The 27,636-nt window shown below is 47.8% G+C and overlaps 1 non-coding gene across 1 annotated transcript; it reads right to left on the reverse strand.

Moving 5' to 3' along the window:
- Positions 1-11,993: 11,993 nt before the first annotated feature.
- On the reverse strand, positions 11,994-12,065 carry TRNAW-CCA (transfer RNA tryptophan (anticodon CCA)). The gene has a single exon. It is a non-coding gene; the product is annotated as a tRNA-Trp (tRNA).
- Between the last annotated feature and the right edge of the window lie 15,571 nt (positions 12,066-27,636).

Genomic DNA, 27,636 nt, shown 5'->3' on the forward strand with positions numbered 1-27,636 from the left:
AAAATGCTCCGTGAGAGAGTTGTGAGTTAAGTTTTAGTGTGGGCAAAATGAGGACTATAGCCTGGAAGGTGACATTTCAGAGAGCTCTGAGGAACTGCTCCGAAAATGGGAGTGGGGGTAGAGGGGGGTCAGTATTATGCACTATTTTAGTGAAGGGGGCAGTGTGCAGTCAAGCACACTCTTTAGCAAAGGTTTCCTGCTGGTCAGGAGCAGATGTCCCCCTTCATGATTTTAGTGTTTTTCTAGACATGAGGAGATGCAAGAATTAGGCTCATAAAATCTTCTCCTGAGAATATCTTCTGCAGGCTTGTTCTGCCAGGATTTTCCCAGAGCAGACAGCCTCATTCCTGATCTCCACTCTGAAATCCTTTCAGGGTGTGATGAAGGTTGGGGCTGCAGTGGCCAGTGACTGCATCCTGGTAGAGGCAGATGGCCAGTGCCAAGTGTTTGTTGGCAAAGGGACCAAGAGGCTGTGTGTCAGCAAACCTGGGCTCAGGAGACACCACCAGGGTCTATGGGGAGAGCGCCAGCAACTTGCTGGTCCCTCAGAGCCTCAGTTTTCCCATCTGTGAACTCGAAACCATATCTACAGCTGCCCTTTGTGGTGAGGATTAAATGAGATGGTGTGGTCCAGTGGTTGGAACTCTGCACTTTCGCTGCCAGTGACAAGGGTTCAGTCCTCCCCTGGGGAACTAACGTCCCTCAAGTCAGGTGGCCAAAAGAAAGAACGTTGAGATGGACTAAGAGCTCTCAGCCTGGTTGGTATAGGGTAATTGCCTAAGAAAAGTTAGCCACCAAGACGAGAGTGATTTCAGTAACAGTCAAAGTTCCCTTTGTTTTAAGAGGCCCAATTCTAGAAAAAGGAAAACATAAATCCTGAGAGGGTCACACAGCTAGAAGTCTGGCTTCAGGGATTTACAACAAGGTCATGAGTGTTCTGCCTCCCCATCTGTCTTCCCCACCCTCTTCTCTCAACCATTTAAAAAATTAATTAATTAAATTTAATTTTATTGGGTGTATGGAGTCTTGCCTTCATTGAGGCATGTGGGATCTTAGTTCCACGAGTCTTTCATCATGGTGTGGAGGCTTCTCTCTAGTTACAGAGCTCGGCTTAGTTGCCCGGCAGTGGCATGCGGTATCTTAGTTCCCCCACCAGGGATCGAACCTGAGTCCCTTGCACTGGAAGGCAGATTCTTAACCTGGACCACTACGGAAGTCCCCTCCCCACTATTTGCTCTTCACTCCTCAGCCTCGTCTTTCTCTGTAGGCAGCCCCTCTTTGCTTATTCGGGAGGCTAGCCTCCCCTAATCCTCATTCCCATCTTTCCTACCTTGTGATCCAGATAATAAGACCCTCCCCACTTCTCTTCAGGACCAAACAAACCAAAAACGGAGAAAATTGGTTGGCCCTGTTTACGTTTCCTGCCTGCCTTTGCCACCCTGGCCGGGGAAATAGGGTCTTGTTTGGCTGGACCCAAAACCTTTGGCTCAACTCTATACCAGAAAGGTTGGGTGCTGTCTGTCACTGGCAAGAGTCCCACCAGAGTTACACAGAGGGAGGGTCCCGCCAGACAAAAATGCTAGGATCTATGCTACATCTCCAAGCCCAGCTCTTTAATGGTCTTCTGGTATCCTGGCCAACGTTAGAAGTCATGAAACAGACATGTGATGTATGACTACTGAGAAGATACCAAAACATTGTTCATGGTTATAATTCCAAATGGCCCAAAGAAATTACATGGGGATAAAGCTAATAGGATTAATTAAAGGAATTTAAAAGTTGCTACACTTAAGTCCTTCAACATATATGATCAGTCCTTTATCTTGGTAACAACATATATGAGAATACTGGAAGGAGAAAAGCCTCTTTCACGATTGTTGTTGTTTAGTTGCTTAGTTGTATCCGACTCTTTGTGACCCCATGGACTGCAGCATGCCAGGCTTCCCTGACCTTCACCATCTCCTGGAGTTTGCTCAAACTCATGTCCATTGAGTCGGTGATGCCATCCAACCATCTCATCCTCTGTCATCCCCTTCTCCTCCCGCCTTCAATCTTTCCCAGCATCAGGGTCTTTTCCAATGACTCAGTTCTTCACATCAGGTGCCCAAAGTATTGGAACTTCAGCTTCAGCATCAGTCCTTCCAATGAATATTCAGAGTTGATTTCCTTTAGGATGGACTGGTTTGATCTCCTTGCTGTCCAAAGGACTCTCACGAGCCTTCAAATAAACCCTCCTGTGACATGGAGCATTCCCAACTCTTTAAAGGACTGTGGGGACTTCCCTGGTGGTCCACTGGTTAAGAATCCTCCTGCCAACCCAGGAGACACAGGTTCAATCCCTGGTCTGGGACATTTCCACATGTAGCAGAGCAACCGAGCCCACTCACCACAGCTACCGAGCTCTCACTCTAGAGCCCGGGAGCCACAGCAACAAAGATCCAGGGCAGGCAAAAATTAATTAGTCAGTTAATTTTTAAAAATAAAGTGCAACGGGACTGTGTCCAGGGACTTCCTTCCAAAGAGCACACCATGGAAGGGTGTGTGTGTGGAGGGGGAGACAGTGACTTAAGAGCAGAGAAACCTGGCAAAGATGACCTCAGCCCCATGACCAAGGTTAACATCAACAGTGATAAATCAGGCTCATAGTATGTGCTTAAGTATGTATCTAGGGGTGCTGTAGCTGGTGGCTTAACCCAACAGCAGTGTATTCTCTCATAGTGCTGAAGGCCAGAAGTCTAAAATGCAGGAGCTGACAGGGCTGGTTCCTTCTCTGGGGCTCGGGGAGCATCTGCTCCAGGGCTCTCTCCTGGCTTCTGGAGTTGTTGGCATCTCTCGGCCTCTGGCAGCATAATTCCAACCTCTGCCTCTGTGTCTGTTTTCTCTCCTTAAAGGACACCAGTCACTGGATCAGAGCCCACCCTAACCCATGTGACCTCATATTAACCTCATCACATCTGCAAAGACCCCAGTTCCAAATCAGGTCACATCCTGAGGTTCTGGGGGACAGGGATTTGCGGGGAGGAGGGCATCTTGATAGGATGTAATGAAAATGGCACTTTATCTCTATGGTCTTCCTCCCCAAAACCCATAACCCTCCAGTCTAATCATCTGAAAAACATCAGGCAAATCCCAATGGAGAAATATTCTATGAAAACACCTGATAAGCACTCTTCAAATCTGTCAATGTCAACCCAAACAAGAACATTCAGAGAAACTGTCACAGCCAAGGGGAGCCTAAGATAAACGAGGACAGAATGCGCCCTGGTGATTGAGTGGGACCCTGGAACAGAAAAGGGACCTTAAGCAAGAACTAAGGAATCTGAGTTAAGTATGGACTTTGGTTAGTAATAATATATCCATAGCAATTCAGCTCCCGGAAGCTATTGTTTACACAGACCCATAGCAACCCCCCACTGCTAGAGCCAATACCTAGAAAACACCCTCCAAAGACTCACCTCTGACAGCAGGTAAAACCACTGTGTAGTTGTGGGGGATTTGGGGAACACTTTGAAGTTGTCTACTTGCAAAGCCACCCTTGTAGCTTTCACCTGTCTTCTGTGGGTTACATTTCATAGGGAATAACATGCCTACAAAACTGTTTACCTGTCTCTGTCTTGGTGTCTTCCATTTTTCATCCACTGGGATTAAAAGAATCAAAGTGAAAGGCTCTCTGGCCAGAGCACAGGCATTTCCGTGCTGTGTGTGCATGCGTGCTAAGTCACTTCAGTTGTGCTGTGGCAGAGCTTCAGAAACAATGTCTGAAGGCTTCCCTGCCGGTTCAGAGGTTAAGAATCTACCAGCCAATGCATGGGACACGGGTTCAGTCCCCGGTCCGGGAAGGTTCTGTGTGCCCAAGAAGCAACTGAACCCCTGTGCCACAGAGCCCTCGAGCCACACCCACTGAAACGTGTGCTCTACAGGAGAAGCCACTGCGATGAGAATCCCATGCACGGCAACTAGAGAGTAGCCCCTGCTCACTGAAATTAGAGAAAGACCACATGCAGCAACAAAGATCCAGTGCACCTAAAAATAAATAAATACATATCTGTTTTAATTCATAACAAGAATCTTATCATGAAATATGCCGTGCCGAGTCGCTTCAGTTGTATCCGACTTTTTGTGACCCCGTGGACTGTAGCCCGCCAGACTCCTCTGTCCATGGGATTCTCAAGGCAAGAATACTGGAGTGGGTTGCCATTTCCTTCTCCAGGGGATATTCCCAATGCAGGAATTGAACCTGAGTCTCCCGCATTGTGGGCAGATTCTTTACCATCTGAACCACCAGAGAAGCTCTAGGAGAGGAGGTAATTTGGAGGTAATTAACGTGCCATGAGGTCACGAGGGTGGAACCTGACGAGAGTGGTGGCTCTAACAGGGGAAGAGAGATCTCCGGGCCCACGCGCGACCGAGAAAGGCCCTGCAAGGACTCAGCAAAATGGCGGCTATCCACACACCAGGAAGAGAGTCCTCACCGGGAACTGGGTCAGCTGGCACCTTCTCTGCAAATTTCAGCCTCCAGAACCACGACAATGGTAATTTCTGTTAAGACACTTCGTCTTTGATGTGTTTTGTAATGGCAGCCCAAGCTGACTAATACAACAGCCATAAGCACGTCACACCACTGCCTGTGGTTTTATGTAACAACGTTCTCTTTCCATCACATCGCCAACCCCCACCTTAATCCAGGACTCTGGCAAGTGCATTCCTCTGGGAGTTCATAATCCTCGAAACAACCCTGGATGGATCACTAACCTATTTCTTCGGGGTAGTTTACAGAGTCTGTCAGCTGAGCGACTTGCCCAGGGCTAAGTGGCTAATGTGGCAGAGAGGAGTCTGCAAATTACTTCTGCCTGGTTCCAGAGAAGGTGGAATAAAAGCTCATAATTTTACATCAGGTGATGAGGAGATAGGACTATCCAACTCTGCTCATCTGCTCACCTGTCACCCAGAAAATGGGTTGTGAGTATCTGTTGTTTCTAGGAACAAAACATTGAACTTGAAGAAATTCCATGGAGTCAGATGAGAGAAATGGCTCAGAAATGAAGACGTCGTTTCTCTACTGCCAGGGGGCATCCTAGCCCCCCGAGTCTATAAAATGTATGTATTTATATTCATGTGGGTTGTTTCATTCTTCCCTCTGAGGAGCCTCAAGTTTATGTAGGAGAGCATCTGCAGATCACCAGGAGATGTTTTTAAAAAGCATCTCACATGTACAGATGTGAGAGTTGGATCACAAAGAAGGCTGAGTGCTGAAGAATCAGTGCTTTCGAACTGTGGTGCTGAAGAAGGCTCCTGAGAATCCCTTGGACAGCAAGGAGATCAAACCAGTCAATCCTAAAGGAAATCAGTCCTGAATATTCATTGGAAGGACTGACGCTGAAGCTGAAGCTCTACTACTTTGGCTACCTGATGCAAAGAGCTGACATATTGGAAAAGACCCTGATGCTGGGAAAGATTGAGGGCAGGAGGAGAAGTGGGTGACAGAATGAGATGACTGGATAGCATCATCGAATCAATGGACATGAGTCTAAGCAACAAACTCCACGAGATAGTGAAGGACAGGGAAGCCCGACGTGTTGCAGTCCCTGGGGTCACAGAGAGTCAAACACAACTGAATGATGAACAAGGGGTCAGTGGCACTGGGGTGGGGTCTGGGTCTGCATTTCTCCTCCCAGGCAGTCTCTGCTGCAGGTTTTAGGACAACACTCAGAGTAACAAGGCTGAAGAGAAGACTAGAGTGTTAATGCTGGATGGGCCTTAAAGAGTATCCATTGTGTCCTATTTATTTATTTGGTTGTGCCGGGTCTTAGTTGTGGCATGTGCGATCTAGTTCCCTGACAAGGAATGGAATCCAGGCCCCCTGCATTGGGAACCCAAAGTCCTAGCTACTGGACCCCCAGGAAGTCCCTGATATTGAAACAGGAGGGAAGGAGCAGGGCACAACCTAGACCACTCAGAGGCCTAGACCTTGATCCTCAGTATACGCTCACTGTAACACATCAGCAAGCTAAATGACACACCCAGAGGCACCATGAGAGTTCTAAAGTCAACCAGCAAAGATCAAAAAGTCTGTGTATGAAGCAGGGGACCCAAAGCCGGTGCTCTGGGACAACCTAGAGGGACAGAGTAGAAAGGAAGGTGGGAGGGGGGTTCAGGATTGGGGGGGCACATATATACCTATGGCCGGTTTGTGTTGATGCATGGCAGAAAACAATCACAATATTGCCGAGTATCCTCCAATTAAAATAAATAAATAAATTTAATTATTTTTAAAAAAACAGAATAGTGAAGAACTTAGGGAAAAAAACAAAAACAAAAAGTGAGCAGTAGGCCAATCCCTGGAAATCTCTGCCCCTTCCTCAGAACAATTGGAATAATCTTCCCCTAATTAGCCTGTGGTTTAGCCTGTGAAACCACGCAGCCCTTGAAAGCTCACCACACGACATCTCAAGGCCATACTCACCCTCTGACACAGTCCATACTCTGTGGAGTGTGTTTCTGTCTGAAGAAATCCACTTCTTATCTATCATTTTGTCTCTCACTGAATGCTTTCTGCGATGAGACATCAAGGACCTGAGCTCCATTAGATCCTGAAACCAGGTCTGTGATCTTAGTTGGAAGACCGTGGGTTTTGGCCGAGTTCAAGTCCCTATCTGAGGTAAATGGTTTCAACATTAAACTGTACTTGATTTTCTCGTGTTACTCTGTCTCTCTTAGACCAGCCAGAAGAACTTAGAAGGGCAGAGGAAAACATTTTTCTCCCTGACAGAGTCTTTTGTCAAGAAAAAGCCACTTCTCACCCAGCCATCTCCTCCCTAGAGATGCCATCCCAGCGTGTAAACACTTCTGAAGTGCCAAAGAGACAATTCGTTAACACAACTTTGTTAATCAGCTATACTCTGGTATAAAATTTAAGATTTGTTTAAAGAGGCAATTTGATCATTTCTAATTTTACTATCAAAACTCATATTTGTACAGTTTGTATCAGTACTATGCTAACATTATTATACTGTTAATTCAATTCCAAAGAAAAATGAACACTTCAGATCTCTAAGGTCTCAGGAAATAAGATATTTTTTTAAGTTTTTCAGCCTTGCTGTGCGGCCCATGGGATCTTAATTCCCTAACCACGGATTAAACCCACAGTCCCTCAATTGGAAGTGCAGAGTCTTAACCAGTGAACCACCAGGGAAGCCCAACACATTTTAATTTTATGAAATTATGTTTTATAATTTATATTTGCATCTTGGTAGAGAGAAGTATACTTTTTAAAGTATATCATGTTATTATAAATTTATGGCAGGAGGGGACTGAAAATACAAAGAGAAAGAGGAAACATGCAAACTGTCTAATAAAGAAGAGCTTGTTCTTATATTTTTTAATTCATCCTAGTATCAAATCCTGACGGTATTAATATTTCCTGGGTTATAGTTAAACTAATGATGTAGCCCTTTCATTTTAACACGTTACTATTTACAATATGCCAACCCCTGCAACGATCACATAACGGCGAAAGTGTTAGATGACTACTTGAAAAGAGGCGAGGCTCACGTCGCTTTCCAGAAATTCTCCCAGAGGCGCTCTAACAGGAAGGCTCCGCGTTCGCTTCGCTGGAGGGAAAAAGATGCTCTCGGTTAACGGCCCGCTTCGGCGGGGTTCGCCTCTGGCGCCCTCTGTTGGCCGATGCAGTCCTGCTTCCTCCTTGATTGGTTCCCACCTGTGGTCGGAATCCCCACCTGGGGGCCAGTTGGGAGGCCCAGGTGGGGGACCTCCGGCAGGGTTTTGCAGGGCCCTGTCCCAGCACATAGCGCACAGAGTGTCTGGGTCAGAGGGGAGGCAGGACACACTGTGGTTCCGCTGATGCAATCCTCTTACTGAGAAGAGGGTTTGGCCTTGGAAATAGCAATAACCTTAGAAAAGTCATTCTGATCACAGCAGGAGGGTCTGTAGTGTCTGAAGCTCCCTGCGTAAATCCACCCCCTCAGTTCTCTCGTTCGTCCTCCGAGCCAGGAGCCCTGGTGGCTCCCACTTTACAGACAAGGACATCAGGCACTGAGTGTCTGTGTTAGTTGCTTAGTCGTGTCTGACTCTTTGTGACCCCATGGCCTGTGGCCTGCCAGGCTCCTCTGTCCATGGAATTCTCTAGGCAAGAATACTGGATTGGGTAGCCATTTCCTTCTCCAAGGGATCTTCCCAACCCAGGGATTGAACCCGAGTCTTGTGTCTTCTGCATTGCAGGCAGATTCTTTACTGCCTGCACCAGGCACTGAGAGGTGGCAGTAATTGTCCAGGTCATACTGAGGCAGGGCCAGGCTCCAGACTGGCATAGTGAATTCCAGATTCTTTACTGTTGATGAAAAGTGAGAAAATGCAGGCAAATATCTCACCACCCTAGAGAAGCAGTGCTGACAATCCAGTGTGTTCTTCTCCAGCCTTGTGGAGCAGGGTGTGTTTTGTACAAATGAGATCTCCTTCTGCTGTCTGCTCAGGGCACTTGAAGGTATGTCCAGGTTTCCCTTGGCCGCTTTCATCTCCCTTCTCCGCCACGGTCAGTTCAGTGTGTCCCCTGGAGCACAGAGTCGGCAGACCTCACGCTGTTTCTTTCAGCTTTCTAGAGTCGTCTTCACAAAGGGCAGCTCTAGTGAGCCGGGTCTCAGGTACCCCTCTGTCCTGGTCGTGTCTCCCAGGGCTGAGGTCACCCCTTGAGCCAGGCTGCCCCCCACAAGGTGGGGAGTGGCACTGACACCTGAAGATTGGGGTAACGAGTTTCAAGTTCAAGTGGGCATGGGGAGGAAAGAGGAAGCAGGTCAAAGACCTTGGTTTGTGCTGCTAAGACCTTGCAGGGCCTTCCTGGAACAGACCCCCTCCCCCTCTGCTGTGAAGTTCCCAGATCACAGCATCTCAGGAATACTTCTTGAGTTTGCAGATGTTAAAACCACCACCAAATGGGAGAAACTCACACATGATTGATTGCCCCAGATCTACAGGGCCTAAGGACTGATACTGTGAACCCCTGTGACCCCACCTTGTGACCTCACCATCAACCAATCAGAGAATTGCAAACGAGCTGACCACAGACCACAGACCCTGGGAATGCCCTCCCTCCCTGGGCCTTTCAAAATGCTTTGCTGGGACTTCCCTGATGGTCCAGTGGCTAAGACTCCATGCTCCCAACGCAGGGGGCCTTGGTTCATTTCCTGGTCAGGGAACTAGATCCCCCATGCTGCAACTGCAACTTAAGATCACGCATACCGCAGTGAAGATTCCGCAGGTCCTGCATGCCACCACTAAGACATGGTACTGCTAAATAAATGAATTTTTTTTAAGATGTTTGCTGAAACCCTTCAGGGAGTTCAGTGTTTGAGGCCGACACAAGCCACACATCCCCGTGGCTCAATCCTGCAATAAACCTTTCTCTGCCCCAAATGCCTACATTTTAGTTTGTTTGGCCTCGGGCACACAGACTCACACGACTTATGCTCAGCCTACTTACTGGGGGGCAGGTTCTGATGCCCAAAACCATTGCATCTCCTGCAGCCAAGGATGCCAGGGAGCATCCCGAGTCCTCTGGAGAGTGCCAGTCTCCTGAGTCCAGCAGCAGCGGCCCCCAGGGACTCATCCTTCCCAGGAGCCCCAGACCTGGAGTCCTGAACAGCACAGTCGCCTGAGGCTGGGAGAAGTGGGGTGCCTTGTCCACCCTGGGTGTGCAGATCTGAGGGAAAGCGTGGGTCCCAGCACTTGGGGACAGAGAGGGCCTGTGGCAGGATCATTCCACAGGAACCATGGACATTTGTCCAGGCCGAGGTTTCCAGGGACCCTGCAGGGAGACAGCTGGGGAATAAACACCCTCTGAGAGACTGAATATACACACAGATAATAGCCAAACCAGTATAAAAACAGAGCCCTACTCACAGTGGGCAAGCAGCACGCCCAGGAAACCAACCTCTTATCGACAGTGACCAGCCCAGGAAGGCAACCTGTCGTCTCCTATAAAAACCTGGAAGCTAAACAACCCCAGTAACTGGGTCTCAAACACCCCACCTTTGATCAGTAACTGGCAGCTTTTCCAACTTTTGTCCCTGTTGCCAACTCAGGACAAGCCAGTGGTTACCGCTCTCCCAGAGCTGGTGTGTCTCCCACCCACAGTCCTACATGTTAACATACAGAGTATGTGTTTACATATTTTGTGTGTTTAAAGTTTTTGTGCAACTTGCTTTATTTTTCCAGAAAGAAAAAATTTTTTCTTTGACTTAGTAATTCATTTTCTGATGTTTTTCATTTATGAAAATTTTTAAACAAAATAAATACAATATTGCTGCATATATTTGATATTCTATTAAAATTTAGGTCATGTTAATTCTATTAAAGTTAATTAAAATCTATTAATTCTGTTTCATGTACATCTCCTTTACTCAAACTGTACAGTAAAAACATACATAAATTTCACCGACAATATGCAAGAAGAGTTATTCAAAGTGGTATAAAAAGCCATTTTTGAGAATCACCTTCACCGTGTGTTCTGGTAATGTCCACAGATTATTAGCTCCTGCGACCAGGTCATTCTGTCTGTCTTTCCATGTTCCTTTCTCTTCTGGTCATGAGGGTAAGGGAAACTGAACAGCTGTAGGTGAAGTGTGGGTCCTGTGGGTTTTATTCTTTTGTCAGGAACCCAGAGGAGTCTTTTTACACTGTCATTCGTGAAAATAAGGGCTACTCCCTTTGGATCTAATCTCTCAATTCTTCCAACCAGGTGCACAAGCTGCCCTGAACCCAGGCACGGGGAAATCTCCCCTGTACTCCCTTGGTCCCTCATCATCTCCTGTGAAGAACCCCTTGACATGTTTTTCCTTTCCACGTGTGATGTGCAGATGTACAGATGTGCTCCTGGTGGCCTGCAAGACTACCAGCCTTGTGCTTGCCTAGTTTCAAGGCAGAAGAGAGAGCCAGAGTCAGCAACAGAGACATGGATGATTGAACATGGAGGAACTTTCGCCTCTGAAGAAAGTCCTGGAGCTACAGCCCACCGTGTGCAGTGGACAGAGAGGTGGACAGGACGGCTGCCTTCTCCCTGGGAAGGGGAGACTGCAGTTATAGGGGAAACTGACCTCACGTGGGCTCATTAGTTACCAGGGAGACCAGCAGAGGGCAGCCCTTCACTGCCCCTGTGATAAGCTGGGTCCTGGGGCCACTAGGTAGGAAGGTCAGTCCTGAGCGTAGAGTGTAGGGGAAGCGGGCCCTGGTCCAGCAGCGGATGGACAGAGAGTAAGAGAACAGCCACCCTGAGCTGCCTGAGCCTACAGCTCCTCAGGCCCTGCAGCTCTGCACCCGTCTGCAGGCACAGATCTAATCCTGGGGATATTTTCGTCATTTGAGATTTGAAACGCTGGCTCTTTATGGCTGGTTTTCCGCCCACTCCAGGGCAGGGCCAGTCCTGGTCTCCCTCAGGATCGCGCTCGCCACCCGCTACCGGGTCCCAGCACCTCCGTGGAAGCCGGGCTCCACCTGCCCGGGCATCTCTGGGCATCCGAGCTGCGCAGAGTTCGGCCGTCAGTCCCCAGGTCCGGGGCGGGGGGGTTGGGAGGCGGGTGCGTAGAGGGGAGCACGAGCAGCCCCCGCCGCGGGTTCCAAGGCCACCAGACCTGCGGACTGGACCTTCCAGCCGAGCCCGCTGAGGGATCAGACACCTGCGGAGTCCGGGGGGACACCTCCCGCCGGGAGACCCTCCGGGTAGCCGGGTTGGGGAGGGGAGACGTGAGTCGGGCGGGAGGGGCTGACTTCGGGAAGGGGTGACTCAAGAGGCCCGGCGCGCAGCCCACGGCGGGTCCCGGGAGGGACCGTGAGCATCAGCTCTGTCTTCGCGACGAGAGGAAAAACGGTCGACGAGCCGTCAGGCGGGTATGGTAATACACCTGCGCGAGGTCAAATCTCTTAAGATGGAACTCGACTCCACTCCTTCTGCCGCCCCTGTACTTTGGGAGGAAAAAAAGCCAACCTGACCCCGACGTGACTTGAACACGCAACCTTCTGATCTGGAGTCAGACGCGCTACCATTGCGCCACGAGGTCACAGAAAACGGGAGCTGCCCGGGAGTTAAAGGCCTCGCTGAGGCTGCGCCTCCGCACGGCAGAACATTGGCGCTTCGTTCATCCCGCCCCCACTCAGGGGGCGGAGCCGAGTCCGTGCGCATGCGCGTTCCGGGGACGCGGTGCCGCGAGCGAGTCCCGGGCGGAGCGAATTTCTGGAGGGCGGGGCTCCTTTCAGAGACACCCCCGCCACCCCCCGCCCCCTCCGACTCCAAACAAGGAAAGAAAGCGGGTGGGTAGCCTGAGAGTCAGAACTTGATAAACGAGCTTGAAAAGCGCAACAACTTTACTATTATTTTTTACTTTGCAAGTTAGTTCATTGAATTTGCCAATTTTTAATTGAAGTACAATTGGTTTTAGAGTTTTGCTGGTGGCTGGCTTAGCGGTCAAGAACCCGCTTCCCAACGCAGGAGACCGAGGTTCGATTCCTGGGTGGGGAAAATCCCCTGGAGGAGGACCGGGCAACCTGCTCCGGTATTCTTGCCTGGGAAATCTCATGGCCAGAGGAGCCTGGAGGGATACAAGTCCATGGGGTCACAAAAGAGTTGGACACGACTTAACAGTTAAACAACAACATAGTTGATATATAATTATTGTTTCTAAACCATAGAAGTAAACTTTGAGGAAAATCAGAACAGTGCCTGGAAGAAAATTGGAGTCTCTGACCATCCACCACCCAGAGGTATTGATTGGGGTTTTTTTGCAGATTTTTATCAGCTACCTCTACTTCCCAAATCCGTTATTGAACTTTCCAGTAATGAGTCGTATACACCCAGAAGGGCTTCCCTGATGGCTGAGTGGGTAAAGAATCCGCCTGCAATGCAAGAGACACAGGTTCAATCCCTGGGTCAGGGAAGATCCCCTGGAGAAGGAAATGGCAACCCACTCCAGTATTCTCGCCTGAAAAATCCCTTGGACAGAGGAGCCTGATAGGCTTATACAGTCCAAAGGGTCGCAAAGAGTTCAACAAGACTGAGCAACTAACACACACCCGGAAAAGCAACTGTGAATTTTCACAAAGCCAGCAGCAGCAGCAAACATGCTTCTAAGTTAAAAAGGTAGAAGTAAGAAAGAACGCTCTCCTGGCCTGATGAAGAACAAGCTGCTGCTGCTGCTAAGTCACTTCAGTCGTGTCCGACTCTGTGTGACCCCATAGCCCACTAGGCTCCTCTGTCCCTGGGATTCTCCAGACAAGAACACTGGAGTGGGTTGCCATTTCCTTCTCCAATGCATGAAAGTGAAAAGTGAAAGTAAAGTCCCTCAGTCGTGCCCTTAGCGACCCCATGGACTGCAGCCTACCAGGCTCCTCGGTCCATGAGATTTTCCAGGCAAGAGTACTGGAGTGGGTTGCCATTGCCTTCTCCGGATTAAGAACAAGAGGCATCAGTTAATTCAATAACTAGGACATCCGAAGGTCCTGGCATTCTTTAGAGAAGGAGAGGGGAAGCCTTTGTGGGAGGAAGGAAAACTGTGTCTGGTGCTCCCGGGTGAAGCTGGGGGTGGGGGGTGGGGGGCAGTGTGAGTTGGAGGGAGCAGCTGAGACCACCAGAGCTTCTACTTGTCAATGGAAAGGGATTGCAGCAGTCTCTGTGTTTGTGGCCACGTATGACATTGGAAGCATTTGGGGTGGACCCAAGGCCATCAGGGCATCAGAGACTGGAGGCTCTGTTCCCGATCTTCCAGGAAAAAGGCCTGCTAGCCCGCAGCACCGTTGCTGGTTCCGTGTCCAGATGCCAGGGAGCCAGAGCCCCGAGTCACCTCCTTATCGATTTTGATGGCCCAGGGGTGAAGTGTACCCTGCTTGGGGTCGTGGGGGGATGGGGGGCCGAGAGAAGGGAGGGAGTGAAGGAGATCTGGTCGCAGCTTCGGGCTGGTCACTCCCTCGCGGCCCTCCTCCCCGCAAGCCTCCAACCCTGGCTGCACAGCAAGGTCACTGTGAGGAGGAGCCAGTGCCTTTCCCACGGATGTCGAGGGCCCAGAATCTCCTGGAAAGAATGCCTCAACACAAGGAAAGGTCAGAGACATTCTTGAAACCCGGCTCAGAGTTCTGGATACTCAGGCCCCTCCTCCTGGGATGTGGACGCAAACCTGAAGTGTGATTGTGCTGTGCGTGCGCCCCTACAGGCCAGTGCGGTGATGCACTCGCATGGAGGGATGGCCGAGGTTTGTACGGATGGCATCCGGGGGCCCTTTTAAAAGTGAGCGCCGTCTCCGCCAGGGCAGACCAGAGCGAAGGAGTGAGGCAGGCGTGCAGTTGTGCAGCATCGGTCAGGTCCTCTTTTACCCCTGGTCCCGCCTGGGGGTTATCGGACCCACGCCCGCTGCAATGGGAGCACGGAGCCTTAACCACTGGCGGGCTAGGGAAATCCTCCAGGGTCAACTCCTCTTAAAACTTTGCTTGTTTGTTCATCATGGGTTTTTTGCATCTATTGGTATTTTTTGACCACGCCTGAGGCATGGGGGATCTTAATTCCCCCACTAGGGATTGAACTCGCAGCCCATGCTGTGGAGGCTGAGGGGCTTAGCCCCTGGACCCCCAGGGAAGTCCAACAATTTTTATTTTTCAAAAGACTGCATTTTTAAAATTTATCTTATTTAAAAACATTTTTTAAACTTAAAAAATTTAACTGTGGAGATAAGCCCTCACCCCTCGGAGAATGCCTCACTTGCCTCACCCTAGTTCCAGCCCTGCTGTTCACCAAAATTCTGCTGATGCCCAGAAATCAAAAAGAACTGCTTCCTTATTTTAGAACTAAACTCTATTATGCTGAAAAAAAAAAAAAAAAAGAGAGAGAGAGAGAACAACAACAACAACAAAAAAAAACTCCTGCAAAATATAGAAATTTTCAAAATGACAAAACAGTCAATGTCCAATAAAATTCAAAAAAAAGGGATAACTGCCATCAGTGACAAAGGTGTGTGGGGAAATAGATATTCTCACTCAGGACTGGAAAAGAACATGAACCAGCTGTTTGGATTGTAACGTGGCACATGTTTTAAAAATGCTTCTGTCCAAACATCTGCTCTTCTAGAGAATCGGTACTAAAGAACCAGTTAAGGATGGATGCAAAGATGTACCGTCCAGATTGTTCTCATCAGAGCTGTGTTGGTGACAGTGAAACTCAAGATCCACAGCTCAGTCTAATTTCCAAGGGAGTGAGCACAATGGCTGGCCTTGGCAAATGCTTGTGTTTATGAGCTCCCTGAATAAAGAGACATTGTATTGAGACTCCAGGGGTAACTGTTATGGAGGAAGAATGCAGGGATGGGACATTTGATTGTTCATTACAAGGACTTCCCTGGCAACCCAGTGGTTAAACTTTGCCTTCTAATGCAGCGTGTTGTTCTGCCAAAAGTTTTAACTTTCATCTCAGGTTCAAGGGGTTTGTTAACAAAATTAATCACTTGTTGCAAACAAATGAACAATACCCGTATTTGTTAGAGAATTATCTAGCTTACCCTCAATATATTAACATTAAAAGAGAAATAGAAACAGCAGAGGATACATCATCAGACTGGGTTTTAACCAACATCCAGACTTAAACAGCACTGGGAAATCCCATGTCACAGCAAGTCCAGAGTCTGAACTGGGAAAATGTCCCAGGCAGTGAGCCCACTTTGTGGATGAGGCTTCAAAACTTCAGTTCTGAGATTCCCACTTAAAATCTCAGGCCACAAATTGATATAGCCATCAATCTGTGAGCAAACTTCAGCTCTGGTTTCATGTTAATGCTGTCTGTTTTATCTTATGAGCACTGATACACTCCAGGCCTGGGAGACTGGTTGGATCTCCAGGGCTCAGGAGAATTCCAAGACTGACTCCCTATCTTATCTATGATGCTGCCCAGCTAGCTGGTAAAAGTCAGTGCAAGTGCAGGCAGGCATGTAGCCAGGGTGGCATCCAGGCAGATTAGGGACAAGTCAGAAGCCTGCTCTGCTTTCTTTGTCTCTGAAGCCTTAACAAGACTTCAATCTTAATTCCCCTAACAGTGGTGCAGGTTCGATCCCTGGTCCAGGAGCTAAGATCCCAGGTGCCTTGCAGCCAAAAAAACCAAAACATAAAACAACAGAAGCAATGTTGTAACAAATTCAAGAAAGGCTTTTACAATGGTCAAAAAAAAAAAAACCTTAAAAAAATTTTTCATTAGAAATATTAGAAACCAATGTTGGGTAATCTGGAGGCCCAGGCCAAGGACAGGACTTCTCCAAGCTATGGCCTCCTGATTAATTGAGAAGAAAAGCCATTACATCCCATGATGGGAGAGGGATGCCTCTGGCCATGGCACAGAGGTAAAAAAAAAAAAAAAAATTAAAGTTTTAAAAATGCAGATTTGGGGAGGAAGAAGTTTTCACATACTGAGGTATGAGAAAGTCATTCTGGTTTATACAGGAGTTAACTTGAATTTGATGCTAACCAGAACAGCCTGTTTATGGCCTATCAAATGTACATTGTACATCTGCTTTGATCATTAATGGGTTCACAGACCAGAAGCAAAGAATGCCCATGTTAAAAATATATAAATATTAAAAGACTCCCCGCCTGGGACGTGTGTTGGTTTCTCCTTCTGTGGTAAGACTCCCTTCCCAGGCACCGAGGCCGTTCTGACTCGCTGTATATTGGCTCATCTGTTTTTTGAAACCTTGAAGGAATGTACCCCAGACTTGTTTGATGTCCTTTGTTCTGACAAGATATAAAACTGAGCTGAAAACCATGCTTCTCCGAAGCAGCTCCTCCGAGGCTGTCTCCCAGGCTACAGTCCTGTTTGACTCAAATAAAACTCTTGTCATTCCTGTTATACTCTGGTTATTATTTGTGTTGACAGGGAGTCTTGAATTTCAGGCATTTCTATTTTCATGATGACTTTGTATTATGCCAGGTTTTCCTTCTTTGCTCTGTGCCTCGAAAACCTTGGTTAGGAAAAAAAAGCCCTCCCTCAGCACAGGAAAATTCAAGAGGATTATAGGTGAAACCAGTCTGCACCTCCCTGCCTGTCCTTTCCGTTTAAAGTTTCTGTGACCCTCTTAGGTTTTGGTTTTGCTGAGGATGTGGTTCTGTATAAACCCAAGTAAGTCTGGCTGATCTGTCAGGGCTCAAACGTCTTCACGGATCTAATGAGAAGGTTGCCATGCTTGTTTGTGGTCAGGGGAGACTGGGGCAGTGTGGATGTCCTTTACCTTGGAGACGGAGAGCTGAAAGCACAAAGTTCTGTCTATGGGTCATCAGTCGTGGGTACAGCTAGTGAGGACCACGGTCCTGTCCAGTTACTCCATGTGACAGTAAGTGTGACTTTCTCAACTTTGCCCCATGTGACAGTGCTGACTGTACTTGTTTCTGGAGATGTTCTTCAGTCTGGAGATCTTTTTTTTTTTTTTTTAATTTATTTGGTTTTAGTTGTGGCGTTTGGGATCATCAATCTTCTACTACTACTTAAAAATTTTTTTAAGTAATTTATTTATTTTGTCTGTGCTGGGTCTTCATTGCTGCCTGGACTTTTCTCTAGTTGAAGCAAGTGGGGGCTGCTCTCTAGCTGTGATGCATGGGCTTCTCATTGTGGGGATTTCTCTTGTCGTGGAGCACAGGCTCTAGGGTACATGGGCTCAGTAGTTATGGATCCCAGACCGGGGATTGAACCTGTGTTGGCAGGTGGATTCTTTGCCACTGAGCCACCAGGGAAGCCCTTCTTTTCCTTTAAAAAAAATATATTTATTTGTTTATTTGGCTGCATCGGTCTTAGTTGTGGAATGTGGGATCTAGTTCCCCAAGCAGGAATCAAACACAGGGCCCCCTGCATTGGGAGGGCAAAGTCTTAGCCACTGGATTACCAGGGAAGTCCCCAGCCTAGAGAGAGCCTTGGCATTTTACTAAATCAAAGATCCTCCTGGCTGTCACTCAGCAGATGCAGCTGATGGCAACTGGGTGCTGCACACACAGAGAGGCCTTGATGACAGACAGGGCCCTGAAATTCCATCAGCAGTCAAATGGAGACAGTGCCATCCTCTGGGAACTAAAACACCTGTCTTCCAACATGGAAGAACGATAAAAGGAAGAGCCTGTCCCTATTCATCAGGATTTAAATCTGGGTTTAAACTTAGACAAAGAACATCACTGTGGAAGGTTCCCTCTACCAAGGGGATGGCAAGTGTACCAGTCCTGTCTTTGCCACCTACTATCTGTGTGACACCAGACAAGTCACCCAACTTTTCTTTGCCATGGAGTCCTTCAATTCTAAGAGCTTCCCAGATGGCTTAGTGGTAAAGAACCTGCCTACCAATGCAAGAAACACAGGAGATGCAGGTTCCATCCCTGGGTCTGGAAGATTCCCTGGAGGAGGAAACGGCAACCCACTCCCAGTATTCTTGCCTGGGAAATCCCATGGACAGAGGAGCCTGGCGGGCTACATACAGTCCATGTGTTGCAACATGCCTCAATCTAAACTGTGATATAACCGGAGTAAAAGGATTGTAAGCCAAGTAATGCTTTGAAAATGAGCTCCAAAGAGCACAATGTTTCTAAAAAAATTTTTTTTAGTTGCAGCAGGGGGATATCTAGTTTCCTGACCAGAGATCGAATCTGTTCATCCCACCCCCTGTATTGGGAGCTCAGAGTCAACCTACGGGACCACCGGGACATCCCTGTTTCCTGCTTCTTGGCGTGTCTACTAGGCTTCCACGGACTTGTCAGAGCTCATGACTGTGGGGCTGTCAGGACTGCCCAGGGCTGTGGGGCAAGATGTGATTTAACCTAATGCTGGGCTCTCTCCAAGCACAAGCAGTAAGCAAGCCTGCTGTCAGTACTTACTCAGAGTCATGTAAGCTGGAAGATGGCTACCGCACAGCCCCTATTCCACCTTACATTCTTGTGTTATTTCTCTCCCTCTCAAAAATGTATTGTTCTTCTCTGATTAGGCATTAATGGAGTCCAACCAAATCACCCTATTTGGGTCCCCAGGATAGCCAGTGACCTTGTATCATCTGACGGATATGTAAATCAGGGAATCATCATCACAAAATGATTCATAAACCTACTCTGAGTCATCTGGAAACTCAGATCTTTGCAATTTTATCACTTTTATGAGGACCTACCACGTCCCTGGCACCATGGTACACATTTTACTCTTTGGCTGCATTGGGTCTTTATTGTGGCTGGTAGGCTTCTCTCGTTGTGGAGCATGGGCTTAGCTGCCCTGTGGCAATGTGGGATCTTAGTTCTGGGACCAGAGATTCAACCCTCTCCCCTGCGTTTCAAGGGCGAAATGTTAACCCCTGGAGCACCAGGGAGGTCCCAGTAGGTATTTTATATGTTACCTCATTTTGTCTTCACAACCAATACGCTCCTGAATTCTTCATGGAACTCTGACTTTTCCTATGGTTGTATGGTCTGTCGGTCCCCATAAATGGCTGCTCTCTTGCTCTTGGTACATCCCATGCCCCACTGGCCCTGCCTCACCCTTATGCTATGCAAAAGATTGCTTCCCGTCTATTTTTTTAATATTTATTTATTTAGCTGCAGCATACAGGCTCTTCATTTCACACAGGGACTCTATCTGTGGCTCATGGGCTTAGTTGCTTCGTGGCATGTGGGCTCTTAGGTCCCTGACCATAGATCGCACCCGAGTCCCCTGCATTCTTAACAACTGGACTACCAGGGAAGTCCCTGCATCCCCGTCTTAATCTGCAAGTTTAATCAGGAATCGCCAGCATGATCAGCCTGTGTGTGTGTAAGTCTCTCAGTCGTGTCCGACTCTGCAACCCCATGGACTGTAGCTTGCCAGGTTCTGCTGTCCATGGGATTCTCCAGGCAAGAATACTGGAGTGGGTTGCCACCGCCTTCTCCAGTGATCAGCCTGACCCCCAGCTAAAATTTGTTCCAGCCCAAGGACCAGAATGGCTCCATTATGTTTGGTCATCATCAGGAGACATCAGCCTTCATTACTGTTGCTAACCCAGAGCTGTGTGGGAGCCCCCCTGTTGACCAAGGGGGCTTCTAACATCACGCCCCCTACAACTGAGAGCAGCCCCCTCCAATGAAGATTGCTGCCATGTCCTGCTTGCCCTCCCCTGTACTCAGTGGGGTGTTGCTCCAGGACCTTTGCCTCTGACCTGTTAAGGTGCCCATCCAAAAAACACTGATGCCTCTGTCACTGTCTACAGGCTCTTTCTTCCATCTCACTGCTGGGCAGTTACAAGTACTGCAGGACTGAAGGATACAGGTTAGCAATAGTCTTTCTGCATTTTCCTCCATTCATTTTCATGTGAAATAACTCCCCTGGAAGAGCCTTGTGCTACTTTTTAACTTTCCCAGAAAGATTTTTCTGCTTTGGGCTTCCATTTATATTGTCACAGTATAAGGACTCTGCCATTTTTACAGAGATATTTTTGAATGTTTAATCTGTTGTTCAGTCTATTTATACCTTCTCTATCTGAAGGGAAGTGTTCCTAAGAATAAAACAGGAGTAACTGTAGGCTCCCAAAATGCTTCCAAAAATTCCAGCCCAGGACTGAGGGCCTCAACCTACTCCAGAAAAAAACACCAGTAACCCAATCCCAGGGTTCCTCGCGAAAGAACTGCACTCTCCACACTTTTGGGAGCTGAGAGTTCTAACTCTACATTTTAAAATATTTATTTTTGGCGGCATCCAGTCTCAGTAGTGGCACTCCGGCTTCTCCCCACTATGGGGCACATGCCCAGGAGTTGCAGCCCACAGGGTTAGCTGCCCCACAGTACGGTGTATCTAGATCCCCGGGGTAGGGGTAGGGGTTAGGGTTAGGGATGGAACACGCACCCCCTGCACTGGAAAGTGGATTTTTAACCACTGGACCACCCAGTTCCTACACTCTTAACACAATCTCTTTATGGGTGTTTCCAGAGGCTCAGTGCGCTCCAGGCTCAATTTGTCCCCAGGCTGTAGAGCCGTCCCGCGGGCCATCAGTGTCCTCTTTGTGCCTACGCCGCCCGGCCCAGCCGAGCCGAGGGCAACTCTCCTCTGGACCGCGCCCCCGTCCCGCTCCCTGGGAGGGAGGCGGCAGAAGGTGCGGAGGCGCAGGTGGGCGCGCAGGACTCACATGCCACGCCCAGGCCTGGCGGGCGGTGGGAGGCAGGCGAGGCCGGGCCTCAACCCGGGGGCGCGAGACCCTCGACCGCAAGGAGGGCGCACACAGGCGATGAGCTCGGCCTCTAGCGCCCACCGCACCTGCCGGCAGCCAATCCCGCCGCGGCTCCGCGAACGCCTGGATGGGGCGCGGTGACGTCATGCACACTCGTGCCCACCCCATAAGTCCGCCAACCTTTCCTGCCCCCTCCCGGCTCCATCCCCAGGAGTCAGCGTGTGTCCTGTACGGCGACGTCCCCAGTTTATTGTTCACTTCATCGTAGACCGTATCAAGGCCAGTTGCCCGACGACGCAGATGAGCTGGCTTAGGAGGAAAGCTGGGAGGGGAATCTGAGGGCGCAGAAAATGAGGCGCTGTGCGTCCAGATCAGGTCTAATTGGCTGCGAGTGTGAATTCTGTGAGTCTGCTCCTCGCAGCTCCCAGAGGAGAGTGAACACCGTACCCGCCGAGTAATTAAGACTGGGTGAGAATTGCAAATGTTGTCCCTGAGAACCCTAACCTTCTCTGTGTTCCCAACGGGAAGTCCACGAAGGGGCTCTGAGTAGTGAGCTGGGAGAGAGATGCAAGGTTTCCTGACGCCCCGGGACTGACCTGCTGCTCCTTCCCTCCACAGTCCATCTGAAGTCACTGTGCTGGAGGACGGGCTACTGCCCACATTCTGAGAGTGTAATCGAATGGCTTTGAAGCTGGGCTGCCTGGGTGGAGTCCCCACCGGTCACTGGCCCTCGCGTGGGTCTAAGGTGTGTCTTAAACTCCCTCACTCTCACTTCTAGGTATAAAGAGGACCGACAGCGGGAGCCTCACTCAGGGCTACTGTGAGGTTAGCATAGGAACCAATAACGTACTCTGAACATACCTGTGCTGTCAGTTTTTTCATAATTTACTCAAATTCTTTTTTTATTATTTATTTGTTGGTCACACTGTGAGGCAGGTGGGATCTTACTTCCCTGACCAGGAATTGAACCCGTGACCCCTGCAGTGGAAGCAGTCTTAAGGAACCACCAGAAAAGTCTCAATTCAGAGATTTTTGAATCAGGCAGCATTTATTTCATCCAGCACATGAGAAGGAGATTAGAGGAGCTGTACAGAATGAAGGCTTTTACAGGCAAAAGGGGACTAGGAAAAAAAGGCAGTTACTAACAGAGTGGATTGCTTTAGGCAGGGTCACCTTCCTTTGGCGGGGAGAGGGGGGTTCTATCATGCAGATACCTCACTAATTCCTGTTGACTGGTTAAAGGGTCACATTCTTGGGAGACACTGCGGTTAGATAGTGTTAGATAGTAAGTATTCGTTTGCAGGTGACTCCATTTTGGGACCTGTAGTTCTTTTTTTTTTAAACAGACCTGACTCCCTTCTCAAGATCTGTGGTGGGATCGGGAATAGAAGTTACAACTCTTTGATTGGGAAGTTAGATCCTATATTAGATCCCTAGGGCTGCTGGAATGAAGAACCGCAAACTGGGAGCTTAAAACTCCAGAAGTTTATTCTCTCCCAGTCTGGAGGCCAGTGGTCTGAAGCCAAGGTGGCAGCAGGGTTAGTTCTCTAGGAGGCTCTGGGGGAGCATATGTTTCATGCCTCTTTCCTGGCTGCTGGGGTTGCTGGTAGAACTTGGCTTGTAGCTACCTCTCATGAAGATGTCTTCATGAGACATCTTCAGTTCTGTGTCCCTGTCTCTGCTTTCCCCCTCCTTCCTCTTAGGAGGACTTCAGTCAATGGAACTGTGACCTACTTTAAATCCAGGACGATCTTGAGACCCTTAACTGGATTATATCTGCAAAGACTCTATAATAATTTCCAAATAAGGTCACAACTGAAGTTTATGGTGGGCATGCCTTTTTGGGTGACACTATTCAACCCACTGCAGACCCATCTCTTGCTTGCAGCTGGCCTTGGACTTTGAGCATTTCTGATCTTTAGTTTCCTTACTAATTAAAGGAGATGGGGTCTTTGTCTGGTCTGTGTCACTCATTCAGCCTCTCATTCAAAGTCTGTGTTAAGCACCTTTTAGACAACTGGGCTCTATACATCCTGGGCTTCCCTGGTGGCTCAGATGGTAAAAAGTCTGCCTTCAATACAAGAGATGCGGGTTCAATCCCTGGGTCAGGAAGATCCCCTGGAGAAGGGAATGGTTACCCACTCCAGTATTCTTGCCTGGAGAATTCCACAGACAGAGGAGCTTGGTGGACTACTGTCCATGGGGTTGCAAAAAGCCAGCCACAACTAAGTGACTGACATGCTCTATATGTCTTGACACCTCATGTGATCTCATGGTGATGAACAGAAGACTCAGGGTGGTGCCAGCAAGATGGCAGAATAGGAAGGCTCAGCCCTCATCCCCAACAGAGACACCAAATTAACCCTAGAAACACCAAAATACCTTTAGGAGAACTTCAGAAACCAGCTAACAAGTTGCAGTGCTGTGCTTAGTTGCTGTGTCTGACTCTTTATGACTCTTTGGACTGTAGCCCACTAAGCTTCTTCATCCACGGGACTCTCCAGGCTAGAACACTGGAGTGGGGGGGCCATTTCCAAGAAGTTGTAGTCCCCCAGGCAAATGCAGAGTCAACAACAGCTCCATGGAGAAGTGTAAGAAGACCCTTTCATTTCTTCTGTGACTGCCCACCCCCTGGCTGGCACGGCTCGTCCCAGGGGGGTGGGGAAGAGAACATAAGACGTGGGCCAATACTACAGGCTTTCAGAGGGCTACTCGAGGGACTGGTGTCTGTCTCTCCTGACTCCAGGGCTAACAGAACCAACGCAGTTTGGAGGTCTGGAGGTTGCCTAAAGCTAGAAGGAGTGAGGGCAGTGTTCAGCAGCATCAGCACCAGGGGGCCCATGGTGCGGCACACGGAGGCCAGGGCAGCTTGGTGCAATCAGGAGAAGACACCTGACTCAATAGCACCAGGAGAGAGAGAGAAGAGCATAGCATGAATCTAGCCAGCATTCTGAGGACTGGTATCTATCTCCCAGGCTCTGGGGAGCTAACGGACAGCTGGCATACTTCAGATGCCTAGGGGTTGCAGAGAACAGAGAGCCAGGGAACATGCAGTCCCACAGACACACGCTGGAGGGAGCAAAGGCTTACGTGCTCCGGGAGAAGAACCCGGCAAACCTAACTGGGAAGTCCTGTGGGAGAAGCTGCAGGCAGGCCCACAAAAGGTTTCATAGACACCAGAGTCTCTAGCTGGGCTAATTGGTGAGTGCATTCCCTTGTTGAAAGCCTGGGAGAGGTGACTTTTCTCAAAGCATAAAATTCAGCAAATAGGTCGGGAGTGGGGGTCCAAACCCACTGTCCCCTGTGAGATGTAGGGGAGGCGGGTGGCGGTGCTCAGTGGAGGTGGCCACGGCGCCAGTGGCCCAGGGTGTGGTGGGGGTGACCCCTGATTCCCAGACCGCAGGCTGTTTGAACCCCACTGGGCCTGCTAGGGAGGAAGGGTGAACTGGGGGAAAACATAAGGAAGTGAAATCGCAGGTGGCTGTTGAGCTGTCCTTAGCTTCAGGTGCCATGTGGGTCTGGTCGGGAGAGCAAGCCTGGTGGATCCTTTTCTGAAGGAAGAAGAAGAATGTTTATTCCTTAAAGTATGGAGGGTGCTTGCACTTGGGGTCCAAAATTGAGGTGCACAGGAGTATAAGAATTTAAGCCTTCTCTCAGAAGTGTATTGGTAGAGTTAAAGAAGAAGACAACCAACCAAACGTCATCTGAAATTGTGACTGGCTGATAATCCCTGGACAAAATCAGAGATCACTGCTCAAGCATAAGGCCTCCACGAAGACGTTTGACTTAAAGGGTTGGGCTGAGTATGCTGTGGAATGGGCTGCAAAGGACCCATAGGGCTTCCTTAGTTATTTTGGCTCTGACTCCATCTTTTCTGAGCAAGTGCTGTGCTGTCTTGGAAATTGGCCAAGATGATTGAGACCAGGGAAAAGGAGCAAAAGAAGAATCAAAAACATCAAGAAAATATCGCAAAAGCTAAATGACTAAAAAATGATTGAAAGAATGAACAGGCTGTGCATCCAGAGAAAAACTGTTTGGAAAATTATGCATCCTTGAAAGGACCCATTAACGTTTCCTTTCAGATCTTATGACAGTATTACTAATCGAAGTCTGAGTCTATGGAAGAATCATGTAGTTCTCACTTGTACTGTAGCAACTTTTCGGGTTTGGAATAGAAGTCTGTTGACAGTTACTGTAAATTGGCATTTATTATGCTACAAATTCTTAGAACTTTCATTTGCCTTTTTGCAGCTTATGTATGAATACTAAAATGAAAACATCCTATGAAGAAAGTGGCTTTAGTTTATGAACTCTATTCAAATAATGGCTTAAAATGGGGTCCTGTTCTGGACAAAGGAGATTAAGAATGTAGAAATCAAAGTTGTTCTGAGCAGAAACACGTGCTTTGGCTTAAAAGATATATGGTGTATTAATTACATCTCTTATCATTATTACTTATTTCTTGGAATAGAATAGTTTCTGGTTTCCTCAAAGCAAAATAATATTATTCAATGAGTACTTCTCTATTTTCTGTAATTTTCTCATTTTAGCTTTTGAGATACTGGTAATTACCAAATATTCTGCATTTTTAAAAATCTAATTTTATAAAGAATTTTCCTGTTATCTTGACTATGTAGAATACCACCTACTGGATATAATAATTTTTGTACTTATGAACACTGCCATTTCTTAGAGATGACTTGAGTAGAGTAACACTATGATTTAAAGCTTAAGAGTGGAAATGCCAAACCTCGTAGTATACATTCAGTTCAGTTCGGTTCATTCGCTCAGTAGTGTCCGACTCTTTGCAACCCCATGAATCGCAGCACGCCAGGCCTCCCTGTCCATCACCAACTCCCGGAGTTCACTCAAACTCACATCCATCGAGTCGGTGATGCCATCCAGCTATCTCATCCTCTGTCGTCCCCTTCTCCTCCTGCCCCCAATCCTTCCCAGCATCAGAGTCTTTTCCAATGAGTCAACTCTTTGCATGAGGTGGCCAAAGTACTTGAGTTTCAGCTTTAGTATCATTCCTTCCAAAGAACACCCAGGACTGATCTCCTTCAGAATGGACTGGTTGGATCTCCTTGCAGTCCAAGGGACTCTCAAGAGTCTTCTCCAACACCACAGTTCAAAAGCATCATTCTTCAGTGCTCAGCTTTCTTCACAGTCCAACTCTCGCATCCATACATGACCACTGGAAAAACCATAGCCTTGACTAGATGGACCTTTGTTGGCAAAGTAATGTCTCTGCTTTTCAATATGCTATCTAGATTGGTCATAACTTTTCTTCCAAGGAGTAAGCATCTTTTAATTTCATGGCTGCAGTCACCATCTGCAGTGATTTTGGAGCCCAAAAAGATAAAGTCTGACACTGTTTCCACTGTTTCCCCATCTATTTCTTATGAAGTGATGGGACCAGATGCCATGATCTTCGTTTTCTGAATGTTGAGCTTTAAGCTAACTTTTTCACTCTCCTCTTTCACTTTCATCAAGAGGCTTTTTAGTTCCTCTTCACTTTCTGCCTTAAGGGTGGTGTCATCTGTATATCTGAGGTTATTGATATTTCACCTGGCAATCTTGATTCCTACTTGTGCTTCTTCCAGCCCAGCGTTTCTCATGATGTACTCTGCATATAAGTTAAATAAGCAGGGTGACAGTATACAGCCTTGACGTACTCCTTTTCCTATTTGGAACCAGTCTGTTGTTCCATGTCCAGTTCTAACTGTTGCCTCCTGACCTGCATATAGGTTTCTAAAGAGGCAGGTCAAGTGGTCTGGTATTCCCATCTCTTTCATAATTTTCCACAGTTTATTGTGATCCACACAAAGGCTTTGGCATAGTCAATAAAGCAGAAATAGATGTTTTTCTGGAACTCTCTTGCTTTTTCGATGATCCAGCGGATGTTGGCAATTTGATCTCTGATAGTATACCTTAGAACCAGTTTATTCTCACTTGTGCCAAGTAGAAATGTGAAGTAGTTAAAATGTCTTATCAGATAATTTGCTGATTATATAGATACCACTTTTGTTTTTAATTCCATTCTTTGTTTTAATTCATGTGGTAGTGATGTCTTTAATTTTTGATCAGACAGGTTCACGGTGAAAATTAAAATTTCAACTTTCTTTTAAGGAACTTTTAGAGAGTTACAATTATGTCATATGTTGTAAATGGTAAAGAAAGTCTTAACATTTGGAAAAATTTTGTTTGCGTTGTATTCATTGGGTGAAAAAGGGGTAAATTATGTCAAAATGAGAATGTTATAACTAGAAATAAAGAGGTAAAGGATATTTCCTTTGAATTGTATAGTTGAATAGTATAATTGGAACTTTTTACTCTTTAACATGGCTTTTTAAAATACATGGTTGATAATTTTATTTGTTGTCAATAACTAATAGCTTATTAATGTTTTCCTCACCTCTATTAATGACTTTTAAATTGCAAAAAT

This window comes from Bos taurus, chromosome 19 (assembly GCF_002263795.3).
Source record: "Bos taurus isolate L1 Dominette 01449 registration number 42190680 breed Hereford chromosome 19, ARS-UCD2.0, whole genome shotgun sequence".
Lineage (NCBI taxonomy): Eukaryota > Metazoa > Chordata > Mammalia > Artiodactyla > Bovidae > Bos > Bos taurus.